This window comes from Oxyura jamaicensis, chromosome Z (genome assembly GCF_011077185.1).
Source record: "Oxyura jamaicensis isolate SHBP4307 breed ruddy duck chromosome Z, BPBGC_Ojam_1.0, whole genome shotgun sequence".
NCBI classification, from domain to species: domain Eukaryota; kingdom Metazoa; phylum Chordata; class Aves; order Anseriformes; family Anatidae; genus Oxyura; species Oxyura jamaicensis.
Genome location: NC_048926.1, coordinates 17,539,572 through 17,563,192, shown reverse-complemented (window position 1 = coordinate 17,563,192; position 23,621 = coordinate 17,539,572).

Below are 23,621 nucleotides of genomic sequence, written 5' to 3'. Positions count from 1 at the left end.
GCTCATGCTATGCCGTGCTTTGAAAAAATGTTTTCATCCCTGCTGAACAAGTTCTCTGCAATGAATTAAATAAGTTTCTGGATTATTTGGAAAAAGTTAGTCAGGTTCTTTTCCAATATGAATCCAGAAGGCAAATATCACGTGCACATTAACAGAATTTCTTGTGACTAAGTATCACATTTCTCTGATAATAAGTTCCAAAACAGTTCTTTTCCATTTCTTCATGGACCTGACATCTTTTCAGATAATGGTTTGCCGCTAGCACTCTCACTAGGCTGTAAGTATAAGTGGAATAACAGATCAAAACACTTTGGGCTGTATTTACAGGTCACCATCTGCAAAGCTTTCTTGCTAAAATGACCAATTCCAAGTACTTTTGTGGGTGAGAACACATGTTAAGAAGGCATTAATAAATAGAAAACCCTTAAGTTAAATTTATTAAGTTAAACCGGAACAGAGTTTCTTCTGGCTTTAGTGTTGTTTCTGAAATTTATGAGCATGTCCTATTTGCCATGTGATGCAAAATGAATTGGTGCACAAAAAGAAAATGGATCCCAAACAACTGATCCTAAATTTTCTGCGTATTGAGGGATTTCACATAAAAACATCTCTGGCCTGTACTCAAAGCACTCATAACTATTGGGAAGCTTTCGTCCTCATATAAACTATGTGACCTATAATCCTATTACAACTGTCCATCTCAGTTACAGAGGAAACAATTTAACTAAGAAGTATGTACTAAGTACTTGCATACATTGTTACCTCATAATGGAATTTATATACGTTTACAGGTGTTTCTGTACTGCTTTGAAAAATTGCATAGTGTAAACAGGTGTGTGCTTATTTCTACCCAGCTGGTGCAAAGAAGAGAGGGAACAACTTAACCGTTACCTGTTGTATGCTAGTATTAAACCAAGTGTATCCAGACAAAATACAATTTCTAGTCTGCCTCATTAGATTAATGTTATAAAAAAGAGTTCACTAATGCTTTTGCAAGGTAATATATTTTGCAAGGTATATAAAATAAAATATAATATATTTTGCAATGTATTTTACTTTCCAAAACCTTTGGCTCCTATTCAAATACAGAAGAAAGAAAGCAGATTCTTTCAGAGGCCCATTACTTGCCATTGAGAAATTTTAAATCAGGTGTACAGGTTTAAATCAGGTGTACAGGTAGGTTTTGTTGTTGTTTGTTTGTTTTGTTTATGTTTTATATGCTAAAAATTTGTTCTATTTTGTTATTTTCCATGAAAAACTCTTAAAACTATTACTGGTTTTAAATAACTTGTTGAAAGTAGATTTAGTAGGAGAGAAGGATTCCTTCTTGGATATAGCTGATACTAGTAAAAACATGGATTATGCATTGCATTTTTCATTTGTAAAACACATTTTTCCAGTTTTGTGAACTGTACCTAGCTGTTAGTTTTTATGCAACTTTTGGATGCATTTGAACAAATAGAAAACTTGATTCTTCTTATTTCTGTATTGCAGACATACTGAAAACTTTTGGGCTTGTCTTCCTTCCATGACTACAATACAGAACAGAAAGGCTGAGCTGAGTTGTGGCAAGCAGTAACAAAACTTCAGTAAATATATTCATTCTCTCCCCCTATGCTTGGGTCTTCTGTTAAACCTGAAACCTTGTATTCCCTGTACTGTGATCTTGCTAGGAAATTGATATTATGTCTTCTCCAAAGATAAAAGAGACTAATCATAAACACATAAAAATGGCTGAGGAAACATGGCTTTAGATATAGTGCTGCATTTAAAGATATCAATAACAGTCTTGCTAGGAGAAAGGAAAGAAAATGCAGCATTCCCATGGAAAATATCTTGCTGTCCCTTTGGCAGAAGTGATCTTGGAAAAAGATACTATTTGCCTCTCACTTTTTCTCCCCAGGTGCAGTTATACAATGAAAAATGGCTGATGCCCTTTTGTACCATGTCTTTACTCTTTCTGTATGTTCAGAATCAGGTCTGTTTGCCTTCAGGTCAGTAAAACATTTCATTTTATCTTTTCTGTTAACAGTATAACTATATAGCTAAGTGGGAATCTTTGCCTTATGTCCATTCACAACTGTTTACTGATTTACAGGAATATAATCCTTTATAGTCTCATGCATAGTTTTTGAAGGAAGAACCTAGAGACGGTTTCTTTAAAGAGGACTCAGAGCCTCCTGAATGTAACACTACAGCTCTTCTGCAGCGTGCCCTTTGATATGCCTTTTCAAGGCCCTCTTAAGTAACCTGGAGCATTTTTATTTATTTATTTATTTATTTTTAACAAGAAAAAGGTGGGTGGCATAGCTAGCTCAAAGAGTACAGACGATTTAAAACTAATTTTATGATGAGTGATGAAAAGTAGGTTTGGTTTTCTTTCCTTTCCTTCTATATTTTACCAGAGTCGTGGACTTTCTGGTTGTTAAACTGGTAGTAAGGCAGTCAAAGATTTTGCTGGCTTTGATTTATTGATTTTTTGTTGTTGTTGTTTAAATGAGAATTCCTTTGATGTAGATATAGAAAGAATGAACCAGCTAACGTAATACTTTATTTAACTGTGTTATCCAAGTGAAAGAACCACCTTACAATATCAGACCATGTTACTTCTATAACAATTTCAGTAGGGTCAGTGGTCTATACATACAGCAAAGGTGAAGGTAATCATGAAAATCATGCTCCTATGTGCCCTCAGGTCTGAATTCAAGTCTGTTACAACCCTCTGTGATAAAATGGGAACTGAAGGAAAGTCACAAGCTGGGCAAAACAGGAGTCCCAAGTCACTAGGCACTGCTGTGGCTGGATCAATATATAGCCATGAGAAGGTCTAGCACACATCTCAGTCATTTGTAGATTTATTTATTTGATTCTCATTGCCTCACAGGAGACTTTCCATTGGATCAGTTGACTTTTGCATCCTATATTATAAGGACAACAATTCCACACAGGCGTTTTATAGAGGTCCAAAAGCACCATCCAGAGATTCAGTGTCATGTCTAGTCACATTAAAGTCATGTATTAAAAGACTTTCATCTTTTTGCCCTGTCTCATTAAATGTTTATTCATTTGAGATGCACTGGCAGTCCCAAGGAAGCCAACAGTCCTTGCCACATGTTCTTGCAGAGTCAACATGAGAAATATCTTTCTGTATTCCTGAGATTTTATCTAGATGAAAGATATCGTGTTATTACAAGGACAACTTTGACAAGATATGCAAATCCCTACTGCATTTGAAGCTACCTAATTTGTGTTTAGTTATCTCACCACAGCATTTTATTTATTTATTTATTTATCTATTTATTTGTCAGTAGAAGTATTTATCCATGGATTTTCTTTTCAGAACAGTGACAGAGTATGTTAACAAAGCGGCATCACACATATGTGGAAGAGAGGGCACAATGCTGTAAAGAGTTTCAATTTCTCATGTGCAATAGTGATTTAAAAGTGTCAGAAAGAATTTTGTTTAGAGGACTAGCAGGAACTAATAACATTTTTAATTCACTGAAGGCTGTGGGCAAACTAAAGTATTTCTCATACCTTGTGCAAGGTCAGAAAGTATAGAGGAACAAATCTATAATGCTAATCTTGTAGGGGTGGAACAGCAACACAGAACATTTATGGTCTTAATATCTCCCTTACAATGTTTTGTTTTGGTTCTGTGCTCAGGTTGCAATCCAGATGTACTTCATTGCCCAAAAAGCCTGTCTTCAGGGACTGCATATGTGTCAAGTGCAGAATGGCCTGTCATCTCACCACACTCCCTGGAACAGCCTGGGTAGACTAGGGAATGGACATGGAGACCTGGGGCTGGAGAGGCATTGGAATTCAATTACAAGGCTGCTGCAGACCCAAAATCTATCATAAAAACTGGCCATAACATTTTAGCTTTAATCATCCCTATCTGAACTCTCTTTGATGTTAAAGATGTGTTATTCTTATCCCTCTTTCTTGTCATATTGTGGGCAAGCATTACTAAATCAGGTAGAGAGATTCAGACCTTTCAGGAAGCTCAGACATGGAGTGAACAGTTTTCTCCAGCCCTTGAAAGTACATGGGATTGATCTGTTTGCTGTACAATCCCTAAGCCCCAGTCTGGGGATAAAATTTCTTAGCAGGGAGGCAAAGTAAATCAATTCTCTTATGTTGCTGGGGTAAAGTTGGTCAATAGCTGATCTTTTAAAGCACCTCCATCAACAATTTATGAGATTTATTCAGTTTATGCGAAAGAGCACTCCATAATCATCACTACACAGTGATGGCCCAACAGGGTGTTGCTAACTGGATATCATTTAATAAAAGTTTTTCAAGTGCTCAGCATGCTTTCATCAGAGGGTGATTTTTGTTTTTATCCTTGTTTTGTATGAACATTAGGAGGTAATCAAGAAGTTATAAAAGTTGATGATTTATGAAGCTTTTGAAGTGGTGGGTGAAATTGTAGGCTAGATATAATGCTCATATTGATCACTCTGTTGGTAAAAGCATGATAAGTCTGTTGACTAAAAGTACTATTAAAATGAGTTTTATGACAGAATGTTGAATAGAAATTTAGTATTATTTTCATAAATTGACTCTCACTAATAGTGGCCTTGGTTAACAGCAGGCTTTGTAATGTTGATAGGGTCACAAACCTCACAAATATTACCAAGACTTGTAGATAGTCATAAAGCTTTTTTAGAATTACATATATTCTGAAAATAGCAAAATAGCTCTTCAGTTTCTTAGGTTGCCATCAGTATTTTTGTCCCTTACCTTTTGAAATTTTTATTCCATTTATGGGTTCATCCCAGTCTACTCCTTTGATTTCTCAGTCTCCTCTTGCTTTGACTTTTTTTTTTAAATGCAGTTCTTCTACTTTTTATTCCTTTTCATTTTCTCCTATCCTGAGAGTACTTTATTACCTTTCTCATTTCATTTTTTAAAGAACCAGGAAAAATAAAGTCATCATATATCTGTTTGCATATGTAATGCCATACCCATTAATTCCTATTACACATTATCTACCTTTTATAAAGAATTACAATAACTTATTTTTAAAGTTTCATATGTATCTTAAATTCAGTCCTCCTTTTAATCTCTTGTCTCTCTCCAGGAGAAAGTCTCAGAGAAAGACTTTCTCTGTCCTGGAGAAAGTCTCAAAATTTATTTTTATATATTTATTTTTTATTTTTTTAAATTTAATTTAATTTTTTGACTACATCCAGTTGAAGTTGAAGATATCATCATATCAATGCCCTTTCAATCTGCTAGTTGTTAACTATGTGAATACGTGAGTACAACCCCTAATTTTGGTAGGCAATCTAGTTCTAGCTTTTAGAACTGTGTGAAGGAAGCTTGAGAGCTTCCTTCTCCATCATTTTTATGCACAAGTTTTATTTCTATGTTTTATCTAATAATACTAACCATCCCTTTAGCGCTACACTTATCTCCAACAAGTTTTTATAATTTGAAGTATTTTTTGGAAAAAACAAATTTGCATACTTTTGGAGTAAGCTCTAGATTCCAAGGAATGGATTTGATGATCCTTGTGGGTCTCTTCCAAAGTGGATATTCTATGATTTTATGATTTTTCGTTATATTTAGTTTATACCAAATCTACTGTATAATCTAGCCACTATATAAGAACGTCTAATGCTATTAAGAGAAAACTACAGCAAAATCCATTCTATACTAATACAGAATTTCAAATTAAATTGAAGGTATGTCACTAAGACAATTGTTCTCTGGACGCCCAGTACCTTGAGTTGGTGGAAGGGGATGAGGATCAGAATGTGGCCCCCACAATCCATGAGGAAATGGTTGGCGACCTGCTACAGCATTTGGATGTAAACAAGTCAATAGGGCTGGATGGGATCCACACGAGGGTATTGAGAGAACTGGCAAAAGAGCTGACCAAGCCGCTTTCCATCATTTATCGGCAGTCCTGGCTATCATGGGAGGTCCCACTCGACTGGTGGCTAGCAAACATGACACCCATCTACAAGAAGGGCCAGAGGGTAGACCCAGGGAACTATAGGCCTGTTAGTTTGACCTCAGTGCCAGGCAAGCTCATGGAGCAGATTATCTTGAGCGTTATCATGTGGCACTTGCAGGGCAAGCAGGCAATCAGGCCCAGTCAGCATGGGTTTATGAAGGGCAGGTCCTGCTTGACGAACCTGATCTCCTTCTATGACAAGGTGACACACTTAGTGGATGAGGGAAAGGCTGTGGACATGGTCTACCTTGACTTCAGTAAGGCTTTTGACACCATCCCCCACAGCATTCTCCTCAGGAAACTGGCTGCTCATGGCTTGGACTGGCGTACAATTCATTGGGTTAAGAGCTGGCTGGCTGGCCGGGCCCAGAGAGTTGTGGTGAATGGAGTCAAATCCAGTTGGAGGCCAGTCACTAGTGGAGTCCCCCAGGGCTCGGTACTGGGACCAGTCCTCTTTAACATCTTCATCGATGATCTGGATGAGGGGACCGAGTGCACCCTCAGCAAGTTTGCAGACGACACCAAGTTAGGTGCGTATGTCAATCTGCTTGAGGGTAGCAAGGTTCTGCAGGAAGATCTGGATAGGCTGGACCAGTGGGCCAAGGCCAATGATATGAAGTTCAACAAGGCCAAGTGCCAGGTCCTGCACCTGGGGCACAACAACCCCAAGCAGAGCTACAGGCTGGGAGATGCGTGGTTAGAAAGCTGCCTGTCAGAAAAGGACCTGGGAGTATTGGTTGACAGTCGGCTGAATATGAGCCAGCAGTGTGCTCAGGCAGCCAAGAAGACCAGCAGCATCCTGCCTTGCATAAGAAGCAGCGTCGCAAGCAGGTCCAGGGAAGTGATTGTCCCCCTGTACTCGGTTCTGGTGAGGCCGCACCTCGAGTACTGCGTTCAGTTTTGGGCCCCTCCCTATAAGAAGGACATGGAGGTGCTCGAGCAAGTCCAGAGAAGGGCTACGAAGCTGGTGAGGGGTCTGGAGAACAAGTCTTACGAGGAGCGGCTGAGGGAGCTGGGACTATTTAGCCTGGAGAAGAGGAGGCTCAGGGGCGACCTTATTGCACTCTACAGGTACCTGAAAGGAGGCTGTAGGGAGGTGGCGGTTGGTCTATTCTCCCACATGCCTGGTGACAGGACGAGGGGGCATGGGCTAAAGTTGTGCCAGGGGAGGTTTAGGTTGGATATTAGGAAGAACTTCTTTACTGAACGGGTTGTTAGTCCCTGGAATAGGCTGCCCAGGGAAGTGGTTGAGTTACCATCCCTGGAGGTCTTTAAAAGACGTTTAGATGTTGAGCTTAGGGATATGGTTTAGTGGAAGATTTGTTAGCATTAGGTCAGAGGTTGGACTCGGTGATCTTGGAGGTCTCTTCCGACCTAGACTATTCTGTGATTCTGTGAAGAACACTTGCCAAGTACGTCGTCTGAGATCACAGTTGCCATGGTCTGCTTTTGTAGATGATCCTCTGACACCTCACAATACAGATGTCTGTAGAATATGTGGTGTGTTCCTCTGAAAATTATTCCCATTGAATCTAAACCACACAAACTACATGTGTTCATAAATATTATCAGTATTATACAACCAATCTGAAAAACACTCGTTTAAAGTTAAATTGGATATTTTATTATTTTTCTATGGCCTTCTTTTGACATAGAATAAAACTTACTTTTGGTTTTGTTTATCTTCAGAAGCACTTCAGAAGTAGAGGTTCACTGATATTAATTATTTTGTTCTTTTTCATTACACTATCTAAGCAAATGCTTTAGGAACAAAGTCACTCAAGAGAAAGCACAGTTGCTGAAAGTTTTTTTTTTTCCAAATTAATTTAGAAAACCTTGCCAGTAATTGAGATTTTATATTGCTATGTGGCCAAAAATACTGAGACATCTATTCAAAAATCTGAGAAAACCTAGAAATGCTGGCAAATCTGTCTATCATTTTTGTTTCTCTTGAAAATATGGTGAGATAATACTGGAGTATCTCTGAAGCTGGAAAGCCGTAGGACGTATTGGAAGGACTTTCCAAGCCAACAGATATTGGTATCTCTTTTCAACAGCTTGGTTCCAAAAAACAGAGAAGACCAGATCTGGAGTACTTTCTGTGACCCTGTAATAAATGGAGAAATTATACCCAATATTAAATATATATATATATATATATAAAATTAAAGCTAGACAAATACCCAATATAGAAACAAGACAAGATTTGTCACAAAAAAAGTAAGAATAACATTTACATCTGTTGCTGTTACTCTTAAAATACAGTCTTTCCTGAAGCACTTAAAGTACTTGCTTTATAGATAAAAAAGAAGATGAAATTTACTTTTTTTATCTATTTACTTTTTTATCTTAGGAGTTAAAAAAAGTAAATTATGACACAAATGTGGGCCTATTTCTTCCACAAAATAAAAATTAATACATTTTATTTATATGATTAAAAAAATCACATGTTCAATAACTGATACCATTTACAAATGCTTAATTTACCTCTTTGTTGAAATTTGAAATAGTAATGAACTTAGATTTGTTTTTATTTAATGTGAACTCATTTGTTTTGGGATAGTGAAGAAATACTATTGAGACGAATTAAGCTGGTAAAGGCAGTAGATGTTTTGGGTTTTACTAAGCACATGTAATTTCACTTTGAGAGCAAGAGGATTGTGAAGTAAAAAAGAATGCTTAAATCCCTGTTTATTATTATTATTATTATTATTTTAATGGGACCGGCAACACATCAAAAAAAGAATTGTTGTAAGCATTAGAAGAAAATTATGAACTAGAGGAAAGAAAATAAGACAAAACTTTGGGGGAAAATGACCTAAGAATGATCTCGCTTAATATTCACTATGGAAACATAAAATGGCTGGCTGTATTTGTGGACATTAGACAAATATACAATTCCTGGACAAATGATCTAAGCAATATGGATCTTCTCGTTTTCATTCTTTATGACATAAATTATAAAAACATTGATAAGCCTAAAATTGAAAAGAAAACTAGGAGAAAAGATGATATCATTGCTAGATTTTGTTTTGCCATAACAATTAACTGAACCATTTGCAAATCAAGTGATCCTTGCCTGCTGAAGCATTGGATTGTCTTGAATCTTTGTAGGTAAAATGCTCTGTCAAAAAGTTGCATCATATTCTCCTTGTGAAAGTCCTTATTTTCACTTAAATAAATGTGAGAAAAATCTTTCCTGGTGTGTTAGAAAATCAGCACAAACTTTTCTATACTTAGGCACTGGACACTGATCTTTTTTAGCATGGATTCCCACATGATACAACTCAGAACAGCTCTGTTGAAGTCAGTGGAGCAAATCAATCAATACTGGCTAAGGGTTTTGTCCCCAGTCAGTGTTTTGATGGGAAGACAGAAAAGGGACACTTTTCACTGTCATGTACTGAAAAACATCACATGTCTTACTGGGTCAGGCTAAAGACTGCCCTTTGGAAAAATAATAATAATAAAAAAAATCACTGCCTCTTGGCTAAGCAAAAGAATTGTGCAGTTTTGAGTACAAACAATAGAGCCTTTGAACTAAAGATGTGCAGGCATGAAACTGTTTATTTATAGGGAAAAATGACCCACTTCTCTGGGAACATGACCCAATTTAATCTGCTAGAAAAAATTGAAAAGCTATTTGACCTAAATTTTCTGAAGCAAAAGGTGTGTGGCAAACAGGGATCTGTCCATAGAGTTCACAAGGCAGCATCATTTACAGGTCACTTACTCCATGAGTCAGACAGGATTTTGTTTCTTTTAATAGGCTGTGATTAGAAACATTACCTGAAGAACTTCCACAGAGCTTTGATCTGTCCTGTCACTCCTTTCAGCTGTCTTAGGGATGCAACTGTGCTGTAAACACCAGTTTCACTTAAGTACACTTGGAGTCTCAGGACAGCCAAGAAAACATTTGGTGATAATAAAGCACCTTCCTCAAACAGTTGTGCAGAGACAGGAAGACCAGATCATTGGATAGTAAGATCTGAGATAATTTAGGTGAAGGATTAATCACAGTATGACTGTCAACCTACAATATCACTGCCTAAATAAATAGACACAAAAAATATAATTTTTTTAATTGAGGTGATTATTAAGGTGGAAGTGTCATGTACTGAAGAAATTCATGCTCCTACATGTTCATGTAAGAATCTTTTCTGAGAATGGACCTGCTTTGACTTCTACCTATTTCTTGTTCTCTACATATCTGTTAATTTATTGAGTCATCAGTCAGTCAAAACTGAGTCACTGCAGAAAATTTATTTGCAATACTTCAATGACAAGTCTTTCCATGCACTTTCCTTAATGTGAATATCAATGCTACAACTTTAGAGAATTGTATGAGTGCTGTGTAGTCTTCAGAAAATGTTGGCATTTTTTGTTAAAAGCCCAGATATTTCCATCCCTCTTCTCAGGTAAATCAAAAATTGGATAAAGAATGCTTGATGGACGTTTCTTCTTTCTGTCTACAGAACTGCAAATGCAAAATGAGTCATAGCTGCTTCCATTTCTTTCCCTCCCAGAATTGTTATGGGACCACTAATTTGGAACAAAGAACAATATGAGCACACTGTCATCCAAGTTTTTACTAAAATTTATGATAAATAATTGATGATCTCAAAAAAAAAAAAAAAAAAAAAAAAATTACCTTTTGTCACACACAGAGAAGTAAAATTAGTTAAGGTCTACTCTTTATCATGACCATGAAAATTTCTCCTCAATGGAAATTTCTTCTTATAAAGTGTGTAAAACATGACAAATAAGAAAACTGATATTTTCCTCTAATCTTTTTGTTCATTCATTATTTTGTAGATACTTTGTATTACCTTGCTTTGATACTCTGTTATGCATCTGGATGGGCAGCAAATAGTCCCGTGTGAATTTGCAAAACAACAGAAAGATGCTAGCAAATAAAGTAACATTGAAGAATGCCCTTAAAGGCCATGATAGTCAGAGGTATGCTGACTTTACAGCTTTTTATTAGGTCCCAGTAATTTTTTCTTTCTCAGCAAATTAACCTTGTTACATTTACCTTGTGGTATCTTATCTATAAAATTTGCAGCATTGGTAGAACAAGCTAGAAGTTATCTCAAGCACAAAAATGGGGAAAAAAGCAAAATTCTTCCAGCTCAGGTATGCATGTCAAAAATAAAGAGAACTCATGAGTATCTTCATATCAAATTTACTCCTTCCATTTGCAAAGATTTTCAGATACAAAATACCTTTCAGTATCTGTCCAACCTGTCCAACTGAGATGCTTTCTCATTCTGATTATATAATTATCTAGCAGTATCAATTTTGACAACGATTCTTAACAGTCAAATGGTTTATCACAGAATGATATATATATTTTTTTAATCATCTGTAGTGAATTCAAGCTGCTATTTCCAGGTGCAGGGTTTAACACCCCTAAACTATCCAGAGCTCTCCAATTTGTGTTTAGAATGATTTGGTTGTTTTCTTCACAATACTTGTTTTCAAGTTTTCTACTCTCATGTTTGCCCTTGCACTAAGTGTAGTGCCAAGCACTACTTGTATGTCAGAGTGACAGTTTTACAGCCTTGATTACCCATAGCTTTCCTAGTCATCACCATTGTGCATTTGAATATTAACATTTCACAACAGACTCATCTTGTTTACAGACAGCATGTGGCTTACCCTGGCCTTTTGAATCTAATGCAGGAATTTAACATTAGAAATTGAAGGTAATTAAGTAAAGATAAGAGCACTGCTGGTTATTATATAATAGAAAATAGATAACTGAAACTGGTAACTGAAATTAGTGGAATATGGATTGTTGGGACTAAGTAATTTTCTTTTTTCTTTCTTTTTTTTTTTTTTTTTTTTAAAGTAACACTTCAAAACGAATAATTTAGCTAATGTAACTACTAAAAACACGGGTTCAAAATTTCTGCTGACAGAGACTATAGAAAGAGAGCCTTGTGCTTTTAGAGAAGTTCCTTATCAAAGAAGGAGTGTCAGAAGTGCTTGGCTGGCCAAAACCTCTATGTTCAAGGTCACCTCTAAGTCCATCCTAATCTCCCCTTCTGTCTCCCTGCTAGCAGTTCTGCTTTGACTGGTGCTGCCACTGTGATAAAACAACCAGGATCATCCAAAATGCTGCACAAAAAGTCAAGTTTGACTGTGAATTTGTATTTTATCAAAACATTCTAATTAATTGGAACAAAATAGCTGAGTCTGGAAAGCTTTCAAGAACAATCTGAACAATTCTAAACACTGCTCCTTCCATTGTGTTTAGTACATGACATGAGTATGCTGTCTCTTATTATGTATTTTTACCCTTCTCATTGACATGGTAACTACAAATTATAAGTAAGGAAAACTTCTCATGAACTTTTTTATTATCAGGTGCAATGGTACAACCTTAATTTTCCTGAATCTTCAGTTTATTTTAAATTGGAGTTCATTCTTATATTTATTTTATTTTATTTTTTTTATTTTATTGATTTTATTATTCTATGCACACACTTCCAGTATCGACATTTCAAATATCAGAATTCTGGATTATTATTATAGAGTATGATTTTAAAGTATTTATATTTGAATTTATATTTAAAATGATCATTTATTATTATTATTAAAAATGGTCTGCTTTTTTACCTCAAAGAATACCTATGGTCCATGCAGCATTAGTCATTAAAATGTATAGTGTATTTTTTATTTTTAAATATTTATTGTGTTTATTTAGCAGATGAATTCTCCTCCAAATCCTGCTTTGCAGTATTTTGTTAAATGTAACTTTTGTAAAAGAAGCTTGGGAAATTCTGGTACTTTTTTTTTTTTAAGAAAAAATTGATTTATGCATGGAGTAAGTGCTTCTAGAATAAAGTTTGCAGATTCAACCTTACAGTGCTACACAATTTGTTACAGATCTTTTTTTCAGTCCTTGGCTTGTCAGTATGGAATGAAATAAAAAATATTAAGTAAAGGAGACCCTCCCCCCATACATATAAAAGATAAAAACTAAGTTAACATTTACCATGTTTTCTAAATCACATTCTAGAATCCAAAAATCTCTTTAATTGTCATGACAACATGACTGCTTAACAAGCACTTATTTTCCATTGTTGCTTTAGTGTCTTATTTTTTGGCCAAACCCTGCTTCCAGGCCAAAGCCCAACTAGTACTGCTTCGTGTGGAAACACAGTACCTTCCCATGTTGATGTTTGGGAAAAGAAGTGCTGTATAAGTTACAGGAGCCTTATGGCAAGTTGCACGTATGTCCTACATCTTACTCAATTTCTTTCAGGCAATTGGCCCTTCCTCCTGATGAATGAAGATTTTGCCTCCATTCTTCTACATAAAGTAATCACCTGTCTTATGGTAGTTAATTTAGTTATGCAGATTTTCTCCTGCTTGTCTTTAGAGCTACAGCCTCCCTGAGCATTGTCACAAGCTCCTTTTCTATGCAGAGGTTTACAATCTCTAGCATGGGGTATTCAGAGCAGTATGCCCCCATGGAGCAGTCAAGAGGTCTGTCCATGTGGTGGAGTAGCTCTTTCCCCAACTGGGCTATGGTCCAAGATTAACCAATGTTACACCAGTCCTCTATTGTCAATGGGCAACTGTGTGCTGCGTCTGGCTGGGATGTTAACTTTCCCTGCAGCAGCCCATACAGTGCTGCGCTCTGCACTTGTAGCTAGAACAGCAGTGGTATCACACCAGTGTTGTGTCTGCTGCTGAGAAGTGCTGGCACAGCATCAGGACTCTCTCTGACCCTCCTAGGGGGTGGGCAAAAAAGTAAGAAAGAAACATCACCAGGGCAGCTGACTTAAACCAACCAAAGGGATATTCCATACCATACGATGTCACACTCAGCAATAAAAGGTGGAAAAAGGAAGAAGAGGGGAGGGGTGGGCTCTCATTGCGAAAACATCTGTCCTCCTTCTGAACGCCAGCTATGTGCGTTGAGGCCCTGCTTCAAGGACGTGGTCAAGCATTGCTCATTTGTGGGAAGTAGAGAGTAATTTATTTCCTCTGCACTTTCACATAGCCTTTACTTGTTTTGTTTTGTTATTCCCTTTCCCCTTCCCTCCTCCCCTTTCCCTTTTTTCCTTTATTTAAATTGTTTGATTAATAATATTTCCTTAATAATTATTTTTTTTCCATTTAATTAAATTATCCTTATCTCAACCCGTGAGTTGTTCTTTCCTTTACTTCTTCCCCTCTGCATCTAAGGAGGGGGAGTGAGAGAGTGGTTGTGGAGTTCAGCAGCCTAGCATGGTAAAACTACCACAAGCTGTCATAATGGGTGAGTACAAGCAGCCACTCCCTAATTGCATCTTCGATGCTGCAGCCTGGATCATTGCCAAGTCTGGAAAGTAATAGAACCAGCTGTACATTCTGGAAGGTACAGGAATGGCACATTTGTTGGGAAAAAAAAAAAAAATCAAAATTGAAAATTGCCTTGTCTGAACCATAGCCAGGATGGAAAAGTACTAACAGTCAATTCTCTCATGGTCCTATAAACAGTGGTCCTATTTTAAGAATGTTGCAGTGGGCTGTGACCCTTGATCTCCCCCTGAGTTGGGACATCTCTCAGGGTAATCTCTCTTAGTTGGGATGCCTCTCAGGCCAGACACCTTGAGGTTCAAACTTTGCCTGCTGTATGTGCCAATAAAGGAGAAGGGTGAGTAATTCTCCAACTGGAGGGAAGTTTGTAAGTGTGCTTCTGAGTTTAGAAATGCCCAATATCCTGCTGAAAGTTTTGTGTGAATTTTAACATTCTTGATTCTTTTAAAAAAAATGCTGTTTCAATTGCAGTAATTTCTGTAGAATCACTAGGTTAGATTGGCTAGTGATTAATTACTGTTAAGAATCATACAATCTAATCTTGTGATTTACCATAAAAGTATTAATACATCTTGAATTGCTGGTAAGTTAAAGTGGTGTAAAGTCCATTCACAACAGTCTGCCACACATTCTGTCCCTGAGTCTTCATCAGCATTATTAGTTATGATGCAGCCTTTCACTCCAAACTCAGCTTGTTCCAGTTCATTTTCCTGAAGTACTCAATCGAATACGTGGCTATCTTTATTCTAGAACTTAATCCCAATCCTTTCCAAAATTATTTTTGAAAAATCTTGGTTCCAGGATGCAGCCTAGAAAATCAACAATTTTGGACATTGTTTAATGGGGTGGAAATGGAATCCTTTCCCTATCTTCCTTCTGGGAAGAGAGGTGCTATTGGCTCCCCACATTTCCCTCATCATTTGATGACCCTACCAGCAGGTTCTGCGCTCCACAGATTCACCTCTCAGGGAGAAAACCCTTTTAATTTTAACTGTCTTCCTCCTTTCTAGTCAGCCTTGCTGTCATCCCACTTTTCTTTTTGATTTTGGCAGCTCTCCTAGAATGCTGGGCTGAAAGTGGAAACTGCACTAATTCTGTGGTTTCCAGAAGAGACCAGTACTCATTAATACATATTTCATGCAGCTGTGCTTTCTTGGCCATCTCTCTCACTTCCCCAGATATATCCTTGTCTTCTTTCTCCATTAGCACATATGGATTTTTAGGACGATCAGGTCAACGACTCATTGTACATGCCTTTAAGAGGGAATCATTTTGAAAGTGCTGTGCAATGAATTGGTCTAGTTCAGTCTGTGCATTGGAATGCAGAATTACTTTTCCTGTCACTGCAAAGAACAGGTGCTTCCATTTTATGCCTTCTAGAATATCGGTAGGCAGCTTTTCATGCTAAAATACAGTTCACAGTAGCCTAGTTTGAAATAATTTATTAATATCAAAATTGCATACAGCACTATTAAATCACCTTTAATTACATTTGCTTTTAGTAAAATTGTACTTCTGGGTTCTGAAAAGGAAATACAGATTTCATCTATGTGACTGTATACATATTTGTGTGAATATATGTATATTGTGAAACGTGTTTATACGGAGAAAATACTTTTTTTTTTTTTTTCCAAATATAAAATTAATAGTAAAGATTCACAACCAGTATATATAACATAAATTAAAAAAAAAAAAAAAGACATTAAATCACTCTCAGAATATGCTTAAGATAGAGAAATGATCATAATAATTTTTTTAGATGGATGAGTTTTACTTTATTGTATAGTCCAAGGGAAAAAAAAAAAAAAAAAAAAAAAAAAAGAGAGAGAGGCTGTCAAATCTGTCTATTTAAATTGTAGTAATTTAACACTTCTTAATAGGCTTTGGGAGAAAATGAGACATTTTACTATCATTGACATCCACAGATAAATGTTTAGCTTCAGAATTCTTTAGGAAATGACAAAAAAATTAGATGTTATAATCACATGTAAGTCATGGGAGAAGTGTATATATAATTAAAGATTAATGAAATGGAAGTTTATACATAAATTTTCCTATTATAATTTATTTTTGTCTTAATCCCCCTCTTAATTTCTACAGATTTCTTAATCTACATTTGGAATTTCATGGAAAACAACAGAAATGTGTTGAGGGAGCATATAGCTCTGTGAATTGTTGTAGTTGGCTGTTGGTGCTCCTCTGCAAATTCTGTAGAATTGAAGCACTTTCCCTGTGATAATTATGAACATGTGCTTTAAAAATTAAAAGTTAGTCACCAAAGTTCATGAATTTAGGAACCATTAGTGTGACTTAATGTCATAGGCTTTTATAAGAAGAAGAAAATGCCTCTCTCTGTCCAGATGTCTGCCCCCATCTTATCCCTACGTACCAACCCCTTTTGTGTGTATGTGTCAGTACAATTATATTTCCTGACACCTGATAGATGTGTTTCTGTGGTTTCTAGATCACTGATTTTTCAGTGGATCCAAAATAAATAAATAAATAAATAAAATGGTAGAGAAGTTAATGCAGTGATTTGAAAAATACCTGAAGTTTGCAAGCTAGATGTAAGGAGACCAGTTTTATTCTGAATAGTATGACATTCATGACATTAAGAGAAATACAAAAACAAAGAATAACAAAAACAGTGTTTCTAAAAGAAAACGAGTGGTGTAGGTTTCATCTGTACTATAGAGAATGGACTGATTCTCCCTCACACACCTAGCACTTTCTGCAGATTGGGTAGTTTAAGAAGGCTCTATGCAGAAAAAAAAAAAAAAAATAGGAACAGCTGCACTGATGTCTGGGCTTGTGAACCTGAACAAAATTTCTGGGTTCTTACCTTTTTGGTCGCTGAGGTTGACACAGGCTGACAAAATTAACTAAGAGCTTTTCACAGCTGATCACCCATCCTGAATTTATCTTGAAGGAACTGTAAACAGATGAAGCTGGGCTGAAGAAGTCATATCTAATATGGGTGACCATCTTTCCTTGTTTCACTGGCTAGTTTAGTAGTTTACTACATGCCTTGTCCTAGCCCATTTTATGGACATGGAGCTCACTTTATCACTGCTAGGTTTGTATGTTTGTAAATTCTAAAAATCACGTAATCAAGTGGCTCTTTTATACTTCATCCTGAGGTTGTAATATTGTAGAATTGCAACATTGGTGAGGAAAAAAAAAGAGTGAAACTGAAAAAAGTCCTTGGGCACATATGTTTATAGTAAAACTGTGCATTGTTACTTGATATAGGCTTTCCTGATACTGTGAGACACCAGAGAAAATACCCTTTAGATTCAGACTGCCATTTCTGTGCAACTGTGTGCTACTATGAGTATGTGGAAAGGTTGTATAAATTGTGGATAAACTTCTTGCAGCTGTAAAAAAAATTCTCTGCCAGTTAAGATTTGGTTGAGAAATACCTTACTAGTATCAACAAAATGTTTACTGGATGCAGCTCTATGTGTTAATAATACTTTAATAATAAATTTTTAATATGCTAAAACATAATTGCAGAAAAAAGGACAATAACTTTTTCTTACTTTCATTCATAGTAAGATAGCCTACAAGAGTTGGGAAGAAATTTTTCTTCCATTGTGTATTATGTAGTTACATAAAAGGGTGAAAGGGAATTTAATTTCCAATGAAATCTCAGGTGCCAACCTCTACTAGAAATACGATGATGACTAGATAAAGTAACAGTATATAATATGATGAAGACAATAATTATTCATAGATTATAAGACCCTGAAGGGACCATTATGATCATTTAGTCTGACCTCCTCTATAACATAAACCTTATAATTTCATACTATAATTCTTGCTCTCAGCTTCTAGCACATTCCTGTGCATTACTGGAACAGTTTTAATGAAACAGATTCTGAAGTCTTATTTTGGCACAGAAAAGAAAGTGGAAGTCAATAAGAGGTAAGAATATCAGTTCTTTCTCTGTCCCACTGAAATCAAAGATAATTTCACCTGAAAACTACAGCTAGTAAATGCTTTCAGAGCACAGCCCCATATTAATATCTTGAAATCCTGAATAGTGAAGAAGGAATATGCTGAGTTAAAATATTGTAATTTATTTTAAACAGTATAAAATATTACAGCTTAGTCTACCTGTAAATGGCTCATTAATATTTTATTTCTGTATCACCCCTTGCATCATGGGAACAGTTAGAGCACCCCTGATTTACAGTTAGTGTGCTCTTTCTGCTCTAAATGTGTGCTTATGCTTTGAAATTGTTTGTCTCTGTCTGTGCCAGAGAAGGTCTTTTATGCACACAGTATCACCAAACTGTAATGCTGAGAGCTGCTTCAGTTTATCAGCTGGGTAATGTTATTTGTCTGAACCTGAAATTCTCTATGTGTTTTCTTGACTTCCACCACTGGCTGATTTCTCAGCTCAGTTAACTAAATTGTGTTCAGGTATTTTGGCCTGAACTTTGACAGAGGTGGATTTTTCCAGCGTTTTCCTCAGTCTTAATCTTAGTTCGTTCATCTTTATTCTGGGGTGGGGAGATGGGGGAAGAGAAGACTTGCAGTACAATCTTGCAATGCAGGCAGTCAAATGACTTTATTCTGAGTACTCTTTCCTGATGAATGATGGATACATGTGTCTTAGATACTCTTGGGACAGCATAAGCAACAGTAAAAATAATTTAAACAGTTTCAGAGGAAGTGTTGTCTGTATTCCTTCCTCTCAGTCCTATCTTCCCTTCAGCAGAACTGTTCCTCGAGGGCATTATGAAGAACTTTCAGTATGTTTTCAGTATATTTTGCTTTTAAATTTCTGTAGAAAGTTTCAAGACTGAACAGATGGAAGATTGTTGTGGCAAAAAGAAATTGGGTTGTAAATGTTCATGGGAGAATCTGTATGTATTCTTCAGAATAAGCTGGTACAATTCTGATGGAGACTCTTAATGAAAAAGTAGAATAAACTATAATCCTCTGATGGTTTTGCGAATTCAGTCAGATTTGCTCTACTGCATCATTAGTCCCTAACATCCTATTTTTGTTCTGCTGACACATAGCTATCTGTCAAATGTACGAGGGCAGTCTGTACCTCAATTTTATCCAACTATGAGTAAAAAATAAAGGGAGATTTGGCAGATCAACACATAGTACCAATGCTGATACTTTTCTAGCCTAAAAATCTGTAGGTGTGGACAAGCTCCCCACAAGTGTCACTGGGCCATAGGCAGGCATACAGGCAGAATAGTTGAGACAGTTATATTTGTAGGTGATGGGAAGTTTCAAGAACTCTGAAAGTACATTGTTTTAGAAAAAGGACTGCTCTTGTTTAGAAACAGTAAGGCAGGCAACTTGTCAGGAGAGTGGATTTGACCCCCTCTAATTCCAGAAGTTTTTTTTTCTGGGATATTTTGAGATCTAATGTGGGCTATGCACAAGATGGCAGTAATATTAGCCTTCTCTTGATTGCTGTCTTTCCTGGACTATCTCTCTATCCCTTTTCATTGTTATTCAAGCACAGAGCAAATAAAATGCATATGAACTGCACCATTGGTCACTGAATAAACTAAATTCCTTCATTCACTACACTGAATATGGACACACAGGTGCAGAACTGGAGACCTGTGCAACTTAAGAGAAGGACTTGTTAATAAATCCCATAAGGACAAGTGTGTTCCACTGATGCCCATTGTCATGTAATTACACCCTAAGTTCAGAATGGTTCTATTATAGTTTTTATACATTTTAATTATCATTAATTTGCATAACTAAAAGGGTAAAAGAAATCCTAACTGTAGTTACTCTTTCTACCTAACAATTAATATATTGATATTGACATTGGGAAATTCTGGTACTTTTTTTTTTTTTTTTTTTTTTCCTAAGATACTGTTCCTGATACAAGTAACAAGAGAGAAGGGTAGAAGGGCAGTCACAGGCTTAATTCTGTGTCTCAAGTTCTTTATTTCCTCATCAATCCAGGTTCTTATCTCAGCAAATGAACACTATCATGCTATGTTTTTGCCCAAGAAACACCATAGTCTATTGAATATTTATAATTATTATTTTTCTTTGCATTTACTTCTTAGGAATATATGTTAATTTGTTTCATAGTTAGCTGGGCTTTGTAAACATATGTAAACAACATGAAATATAAGAAATAAAGAAGACAATTCTGCTTCAGTCATTGTTGCTACTTAGGAAGAGAATGAAAAGCAAAAATGAGATATTTATGAAAATGTTGCCTCCTTCGGGATTTACCTCACAAGCATATTAAAACAGGATGTAGTAACTATTTGGAACTGTAAATAAGAAGCCTAAGTCCCAGTAATTCTTATACATCTTACCCAGTAGTTCTTATATATCCTAATTCTTCAGTAATTAGTGCATGTGTATTATGAAAAACATCTGATAAAAAGCAAAACAAAAACAAAAACAACAATAAAAAATAAAACAAACCATTCCCTATAACCAAACTTTCCCAAGAAGAGAAGGAGCACCTAAAAATTAACCTCTATAAAAAGAAGCAAGTTTAATATCTAAGATTCTCTAGGGTGATGCTTTCAGAGAAGCATAGTATATCACAGAATCACAGAATCACAGAATAGTCTAGGTTGGAAGAGACCTCCAAGATCACTGAGTCCAACCTCCCACCTAACACTAACAGATCTTCCACTAAACCATATCCCTAAGCTCTACATCTAAACGTCTTTTAAAGACCTCCAGGGATGGTGATTCAACCACTTCCCTGGGCAGCCTATTCCAGGGACTAACAACCCGTTCAGTAAAGAAGTTCTTCCTAATATCCAACCTAAACCTCCCCTGGCACAACTTTAGCCCATTCCCCCTCGTCCTGTCACCAGGCACGTAGGAGAATAGACCAACCGCCACCTCCCTACAGCCTCCCTTCAGGTACCTGTAGAGTGCAAAAGGCCAGTCATAAGGCCAGTGTTTTCCCATTTTGTCCTCACTCTTATAATTTGTACAGGCTTAGCAACCAAAAGGAAATAGCAGTCTGCTGAGACAATGAAAGTGAGGACAACCTGTATGAATATTATAGCTACTTCAAGATATTGTCTACAGTTATGCCCTTACTGAAAATTTGGTCCAGTGATTTTTCTCACTTTGAAATGAAACCATCAAAATTATGCTGATCAAGAATCACTGGGCTTCTTGAGTGATGAGAAAGGTATCTTTATTTTTCATATATTTTTCACATGTCTCTCTAGCATGGGAAAACACCATCCTCCATGTGCCTGAATTGTACATGTATCCTGAGTTTATTCTGAAAACTCTCTTATGGTAGCAAATGGCTAGGGACCTTAAAATGCATGGCATGAGTTTTATGAAAGACTAGCATGGGCCAGAAAACCAAAGGATAAAAGTAATCACATTACAAAACATGACAGTACTGAAAAACAAAGGAACATACAGTTGGTAAAATGTAGGCACATTCTGATGGAAACTTAAAACGTATATGGGTTATTTGAAATCATTTAGTGCAAGAATAAAGGAAAATAGGGTAGATTACCAAAAGGAGTAGTTCTAAGAAAAGGAGTAGTTAATCTAAGAAAAGATTAAAAAGTGGGAAGAAAAAGAAAGCAAATGACACACCAGGTTTTATTTTTATCTATTTATTTATTTATTTCCCTCCCCCCCCCCAGTATTTTATTCAAAGGCAGTTTCCTCTTAAATAAATTGCACTTTGAAATCTAAAACTTTGCTAGTAACATAACATCCATATTCAGGCTACATGGTTCACCTTGTGTTGGAAAAAGGTGGATTTTAAACCACAAAGCATATTGTAAAATATCCTCATTTGTTTAATGTGTTTTTATCTCTTATGATCACATCATCACTGATTCAATTGGCTCAATGGTGACTCCTGGGTTTTCTTCAGATTTACTGCAGTAGGGTTTTTCTTTCTGGCATATCTGATATGCAGAGGAGTTACCTCCTGTCATTTCAGTCAGAGACGGATGGAAATGCTAATTTTCAAGGGAGGAAATCTTTGTCTGCAGTTTTATTAGTAATATGACTCCAAATTATCTTACAGGTGTTTTTCAGTGCTGAGGTTAGACTCCATCTCAATCTGATAAGGCATTCCTAATAAGGGGAAATTAGGCCAGTACTCACAGAAAGAATAAAGTGCCATATGTCCTGACTTTTCATAGAGATCATTAAATCCCAGGAGAGTATGCACACAGCACATTCAGTTCTGAGGAAAACAAAGAAAGTCTTTATGAAGCAGTTACAGTTTTCTAACAAACAGATAATTAGGATCAAGATATTAGGTACTTTGGTTAATACCAGAAGGGAAAGAATATGTCTGTAAGCAGAAAACTGTGCAAACTGCTCCCTTTTTTCAGTCTGGGTAGTTTATTTTTATGCGTGAGCATAACCAAACATGATTTGTGTTGATGTAATCAGAAATATAACTTGATGAAGAAAAGGAATTATATGCCATTTAATCACATCCTTCTGTTTATCAAAATTTAATAAAGATTTTTTGTTTTGTTTTATTTTGTTTTGTTTTTGGATTAAATCTTTCCCCATTTCACAAACCTTATTTACAAGCAATATGACACAAGCAATGTAAGCCTGTAAGCCACCCAATATTACTTATAATATAAATCTGAAGAAAAAGTATTCCAAGTAGTATTCCAAGTATATCATATAATTTCATGCATATGAAATTATAAACCACAAAGATATTGTCCTGGCAGATAAAAATGTAAAATTTTCTGCTTTTAATGATGCATAATTTGAGAACATATACTGCTGCCCCTCAGTGGCTCATCTATGAAACAGAATAACCACTATCAAGTGACTCCCTTACCAGAGCTAGTGCTCAGCCAGTGTGTTTTACTTAACATTTGTCACGTTATAGGTTTATTTTAAAAAAATGGTTAGAGCTCTGTGTTTTATGAATTGCAATTTGATTTTGTTTTTTATATTGATCACTACAAAATGGCAAAACATTTCAACCTAGTAACACTATATAAAGGAATGGACAGAATATGGAAATTTATTTTTATAAGGGAGTTCTTATTTAGTTATCTAAAGCAGAAAAAAACAATAAAAGTGAAAAAACTCTTAAAATAATTAAATGTAAAAACCCTGTAAACACTGTCAATATTTGTTCTTTTCATGCTGCACTGAAATATAAAGACTGCAAAATGTGCTACGAATATAACTTAAGAAAAAGGTAAGCACAAGTTGTAAAAGTCAATTACTTCAGTTTTCAGCAGGAGTTAAATTTACTAACACAAGTATTAAAAAAACAGATATGCAATGGAATATATACAGTAAGCCATGTATAAGACAGATTTTGGGAGGCTAAGGTCTAATGCAGATGCTTAGA